The sequence below is a fragment of the Rhipicephalus microplus genome, unplaced genomic scaffold (genome assembly GCF_043290135.1).
Source record: "Rhipicephalus microplus isolate Deutch F79 unplaced genomic scaffold, USDA_Rmic scaffold_35, whole genome shotgun sequence".
Classification (NCBI taxonomy): domain Eukaryota; kingdom Metazoa; phylum Arthropoda; class Arachnida; order Ixodida; family Ixodidae; genus Rhipicephalus; species Rhipicephalus microplus.
The window spans coordinates 4676155-4683154 of NW_027464608.1; positions in this window are offsets into that span (position 1 = coordinate 4676155).

A 7000-nucleotide genomic window follows, 5' to 3' on the forward strand; every position below is an offset into this window, starting at 1 on the left:
TTACTGTGTTCTGTGAATAGTGCTGAAGTTTAAATCAGGATCCTGATGACATAGCACCAGCAGTCAACTGAGCCTAGCTGTTTCAACCCAGCACCTCACATTCGTATATGATGTCACAGATATATGATGCAGCAATTTCCTCCCAAATTAGCCTTATGTGGTTCAACCATCAAATCCTTTAAGAAGATGTGTAGATTTCAAATAACATACTGATAGTTACACCATTCATCGTGTCTGATCTTCTACATATGCCATGCGGCATGAGAAATTGCAGACATATATTTCAGCATTTTCCACAGCCTTGAGTTCCGTCAGGCTTGGCTCAACAACCTACTCATCGTGAGTTCATCAATGAGCACAGTTCACATCTGAATTCCGTAATCCAATACCTTCACAAGGCACACTTCTACTCAGCTCTACCCAGGCAGGTTTATAGGTGTTTAGAGCTTTCCACCCCCGAATACTACATGCTGATAAGCCCTACAAGCCCCTTCGTCTTATTCTTGTGAAGTACGTACTATACTACTATTTTGTACCATGGTGCCAGGCCATTTTACATATTCCCTCCACTTTGTGCTATTAATACACAGAAATGCTACTATATTGAGCTCTTTCCGACCAAGAACTTTTATACAAACTTTTGGGGATCAACAGATGCTTGCGCGACAGTATATGCTACTCCCTGAATATGAAATGAGAGTTACACTATACATCATCGTACGACATCTTGAATGCAATTTGTGATAGATCACCGACTCGTCAAAGGGGCACATTTGACGGCCAATCAGTTCCCTGACATGTCATGAAAACTTATCCCCGCTATCTGAGCAGCATCACAGCATTTTTTTGTGTACTCTGAAGTCAATATATCCTCAAAAATGTCACTAAATCATGTGGTTGGCCCTGTAAACACACCAGCAATGTGACAATGCGACTGAATCTTGAAGTGCCGCAAAGCAGTCTACTCAGGTAGTACATACACCCACGTGATGCTGTACTACACCTTACGTTATTTGCCTGGGGAAGTCTTTGGATTTCCTGTGTACTTGGGTGTATGTGAAAGACGCTTGTGATATACCTAATTGTGCTTACAATTGGGCCTAAATGGTCAGTGCTTATGTCATTACAATATTACATGAAAGAAATTACGTGATTTCTTTTTCATAGAATATGTGAGTACATCTCTTATCGGTACTTGTTACGCTCCTTCAGTTACAATCGTGGCATCCATATTGCGGCCGATGTCAAACATACCAGAAACATATCATAGGAGCTGTCAACATTGTCATATATGCCCTGTCACATAGCTCAATAAACATGTTCACCTGTCCCAGATAAATATACCCCTTAAAAAGTGGCGACTGGTTGACATGACAAAAAATTCTGACATCTGCAAGATATATAAGCTTCGACACTGCTACACTTTCAGTGGGGCAGAGTCGTTTGCAAGTAACAGGAGACAGATTAGCTTCAACACATGCTGCGACCCAAGAACTGACCATTTATGCCCACTTGCAAGCACATTTAGGAATATCCTTAGACTGTCTTTCACGCCCAAATACACTGGAAGCTCAGACTACCCCAGGCAGATAACGTAAGGTGTATGGCATCACGTGGGTTCACGTACCACCTGTGTCGTATGTTTTGCAGCACTTCACGATTCGATCACATTGTGACATTGCTGGATATATTTGCAGGCCCAACCACTCGATTCAGCGACGTTTCTGGGAATCTCATCGCGCCATTGACTATACTGCTGCCTTGCAAAAGACAAACTTGTAGGCTTGTGTTGATTGCATGGTTCAGCGTTGGGTGGAATATATTCTTACTCCAGACATTTCTAGGTTACGCGCTGTTGCTCCTGCTTTTGTAGCTGCTGGCTGCATCACTCATGTGATTCTTGGTCCCAACAAATAGAGAAAGCCAATATGGGCCGACAGTATTCCATCAAGCTCTACCTCCCAATGAGCAGAGGAATTAATGAAACGTAATTGCATGACATTCAAGGAAGACATTGGTTGCAACACTGTAAAAATTGCTTTAGGCGGGAATGTAGGTCTACCCAGTGACCATGTTCTTTTACTCTGATCGACATGAAGCCCACCTTCCTGCCAGTGACTACACATATCGCCTATGTTACATCATAAAGAAGCTTCTACCTATAGCTGTGTGACAGCATATTGGAAGGCACATATGGTAGCAGTGAACTAGACTTTTGTACAAGCATGCATAATGAAACCATATGGTCTAACCATCCCTGATCGGTGTCATGCTACTAACATTAAAAAACCTTTCTCTCAAGTAACGTTTACTGAAGTTTTATGAAAACAAAACAGATTATTCACTTCTTATGCAGAAGTCATCATCAGTGCACAAATGGCCTGAAACAGAAAAAAATATCCCACCTATATAACATCAATAAACGTTCCCCACAATGCCTTGATTAAAATTGCATGTTAACCAGTTGTCAAGTCAATCTAGCTAATAAAGCCTTTACCAGCATCACTTCTTCAGGCAAAGTGAAAATATTTTTTCTGTGTTTTATGCATTTGTTGTATCTGAAATAATTTATGTGCGAAATAAATGCCCCATTCAATCTGTGACACCTGAGTTATGATGGCTACAAAAACTATTGAAGAATAGCTGTAATGTTATCTTATGGTTCAGAAAATCTATGTTTTGCATGGGTTTACAATTGTGCTAGTTCAAGAGTGCCGCAAATAAAAAGTGAAAATGTAATTTAAATTTTTTATTGACTTGTACTTACGCTCAAGTGCTATTGAAAATAAAGTGTAACTTCATGTTTGCTGTGAGCTTGACTCTTCAACCACCAAACCTCGCTTAAAAAAGGTTGAGACACTATTCTAAATCCCTGAATTTTCAATCAGTTGAAATAAAAGACGTTGTGGTATTACATCCTTAGCTTTGTTTCAATTGTAGATCAACAAGCGCGTGGTCATAAGTCATGAATAATTGTTTTTCCTAACCCATTCACATCATGAAAGCACTGAAGCTTGTAAAGCCACATTTGCAAAAATTAAAGATTAAGACCGTGCATGTGCCCCTGAACAGCAAAAAGCAATGTTCAAGTAACCAATGTGACGAACGCTGTGAACCCTGTTGTACATCAAAAGGTCCTCCAAACATTATGAGAGGCATGCTTGGTCATATCTCTGGCATGGTTTAGTAATACCACTATAGGAGCCAGAAAGCTTGAATAGGACTGACAGATTAAGTTGGTATGGATTCATGATATTGGAACAGTACAACGAAGAAGATTAAAAACGAATGAGCCACAGAAACACAAGTCCCGATTCGCGGCTGATATTTATTCTAAATTACAAAGCAGATATATACTACAACCCCATGGCAATACGCAAAATTGACCGCAATACCAAAAAATAAGAAACAAGTTGTGCACAAGAGTGAAGGATTTCTTTACCCTGCAGTATAATTGAAAAAAAGCTGATGCATGATTAGTTTTTTTGCTGTACCTTCTCAATTGGTTCCTTTTTTTTCAAAACATCATCATCATCATCTTCATCATCAGCCTGACTACGTCCACTGCAGGACAAAGGCCTCTCCCATGTTCCGCCAGTTAACCCGGTCCTGTGCTTGCCGCTGCCAATTTATACCCGCAAACTTCTTGATCTCATCTGCCCACCTAACCTTCTGTCTCCCCCTAACCCGCTTCCCTTCTCTGGGAATCCAGTTAGTTACCCTTACTGACCAGCGGTTATCCTGTCTACGCGCTACATGCCCGGCCCATGTCCATTTCCTCTTCTTTATTTCAACTATGATATCCTTAACCCCCGTTTGTCCCCTAATCCACTCTGCTCTCTTCTTGTCTCTTAAGGTTACACCTACCATTTTTCTTTCATTGCTCGCTGCGTCGTCCTCAATTTAAGCTGAACCCTCTTTGTGAGTCTCCAGGTTTCTGCTCCGTAGCTAAGTACCGGCAAGATACAGCTGTTATATACCTTCCACTTGAGGGATAGTGGCAATCTACCTGTCATAATTGGAGAGTGCTTGCCGAATGTGCTCCACCCAATTCTTATTCTTCTAGTTACTTCAATCTCGTGGTTAGGCTCAGCGGTTATTACCTGCCCTAGGTAGACATAGTCTTTTACAACTTCAAGTGCACTATTACCTATCTCGAAGCGCTGCTCCTTTTCGAGGTTGTTGTACATTACTTTCGTTTTCTGCAGATTAATTTTAAGAGCCACCATTCTGCTCTCCTTGTCTAACTCCGTAATCTTGAGTTGCAATTCGTTCCCTGAGTTACTCAGCAATGCAATGTCATCGGCGAAGCGCAGGTTACTAAGGTATTCTCCATTAACTCTTATCCCTAACTGTTTCCATTCTAGGCTTCTGAAAACCTCCTGTAAGCACGCGGTAAATAGCATTGGGGAGATTGTGTCCCCCTGCCTTACACCTTTCCTGATTGGTATTCTGTTGCTTTCTTTATGAGCACTATGGTAACAGTAGATCCCCTGTAGATTTCTTCCAGAATGTTTATATATACTTTATCTACGCCCTGATTCCGCAGTGCCTGCATGACGGCTGATATTTCTACTGAATTAAATGCCTTCTCGTAATTTATGAAGGCTATGTATAGTGGTTGGTTATACACTGAGCATTTCTCTATTACCAGATTGATAGTATGAATGTGGTCAATTGTTGAGTAGCCTGTTCGAAATCCTGCTTGTTCCTTTGGTTGATTGAATTCTAGTGTTTTCTTTACTCTGTAAGCAATTACCTTTGTATATAGCTTGTATTCTACAGAGAGCAAGCTGATCAGCCTGTAATTTTTCAAGTCCTTGTCATCTCCTTTCTTATGTATTAAGATGAAGTTAGCGTTCTTCCAAGACTCTGGTACCCTTCCCGTCAGGAGACACCTCGTAAACAGGGTGGCTAGTTTTTCTAGCACAATCTGTCCTCCATCTTTCAGCAGATCTGATGTTACCTGATCCTCACGAGCAGCTTTGCCTCTCTGCATGCTCTCCAAAGCTTTTCTGACTTCTTCTATCATTACTGGTGGGGTGTCATCTGGGTTTCTGCTAGTTCTTAAAGTATTAAGGTCGTGGTTGTCTCGGCTACTGTACAGTTCTCTGTAAAACTCCTCCACTATTTTAACTATCCTATCCATATTGGTAGTTATTTTGCCTTCTTTGTCCCTTAAAGCATACATCCGACTTTTGCCTATCCCAAGTTTCCTCTTCACTACTTTGACGTTTCCTCCGTTTTTCAGAGCGTGTTCAATTCTCTCCATGTAATACCTTCTTACATCGCATACTTTACGTCTATTAATCAACTTCGAAAGCTCTGCCAGTTCTATTTTGTCTGTTGTACTTGACACTTTCATGATTTGACGCTTCTTAATTAGGTTCTTCGTTTCCTGAGAAAGCTTGCCAGTGTCCTGTCTAACTACCCTGCCTCCAACTTCCACTGCACACTCCGTAATGATACTCGTAAGATTATCATTCATTGTATCTACGCTAAGGTTGGTTTCCTCACTAAGAGCCGAGTACCTGTTCTTCAGCGACACTTCAAAACATCACCACAGGACAACTCAGGAAGCCTATGCTTGCGCAAGTTACCCAAAAGTCCTTTTTCCTTTTTTGTCGTGCCAATCTAAAAACCAGAAAGCTTACTTGATCTCAAGATTAGTTCTAGTAGTTCTTCTCCTACTGTTTATGTGAAAATCCACTAGTATGAGCTCTTTTCGACTCCACTGTTGCCTTAATTGTTGTGTATGTTCTGCCTGACCAGTTATTTTTTTAGTCAATTCTATCCCACTGAAATAATGCTACAATTCAGACTCCCGGCAGGTTTAGTGCAATGAACTGAGTTTGTCGCTGACAGTAAGTCAATGCAGCAAACTTTTCTGAATTCACTGAATCAAACAAACATTCAAGGCCAATCAAATAAGAGGAAGCTAGTGATGGCAATTTTTATATGGAAAAAGTTGTTTGGAGGAAGGCACAGCATTAGATTTTAAGAAAGGCAATATAAACTGAGGAACATGCGAGCCCTATCTATATACATTTATTATTAATAAAAATAATAATAAAATAATAATAATAATAATAATAATAATAATAATGATAATAATAATAATAATAATAATAATAATAATAATAATAATGAACAAGACAGCCGAGTCTGACAGGGGCTATACAAGAAAGCACGTTGAGTGTCATTCTCTGATCAGCTTCCAAGCCTCACTTTAACTAAGCGAGCCTGGCTTCATCCCCTCATTGCATGTAGAAAGATAGCAGAAACACAATACAAATAGGTCTCTATAATATACACAGTGTTAATAGAGCAATTATTTGTTTCTTTATTTCTAACACAATTCAAATTTACAATAATTAAAAGACATCTCAAAGTTCACATGCCTGTCTCACTGATATTTGTCTTTCACGTCTTTCGTTAGGCACAACTACTACACTAACATGTCGACGTGAATATAACAAATGGCTCAGATGTGATAGGTAGTCAAAGATAACCAAGCAGGCCATTGCTTATTTATTCTAAAAACACCATCTGCATGAAGCCCCACCAGTGCCTTCTGCCTCCTTTAATTTGAACACACTCCAAGCAACGATGAAGGTGGTGAGCTTATTAGAGAGAAATTTAGTGAGGCCGTTTCTATAAACCTGGAAGCAAGAGCATTTTATCCCCATAAAGATGAGTTGGGTGTTTGTATATGCACATGTTTCACATCATGGCGATGGGCAGCAGATCATCGGATCATTCTTATTGTGTTTGCGATGTTGAGACTTCAGTTGGAAACGTTGAGTGTTCCCAGTGTTCAAGATTTCTTGTGGCATCCACTCTAGCATAAGTTCATGGTTGATGGTTGACGTGTTCATTGTGTCGCATTGTAGTCTGCCTTTTTGCTTCGTCTACTTGCAGTCAGCACTTTTGAGGGTATCTTCAAGAGCTGTACTGAAGCCGTTATTAGGATCCAGGTCCAAGTATCTTCCATCAGTGC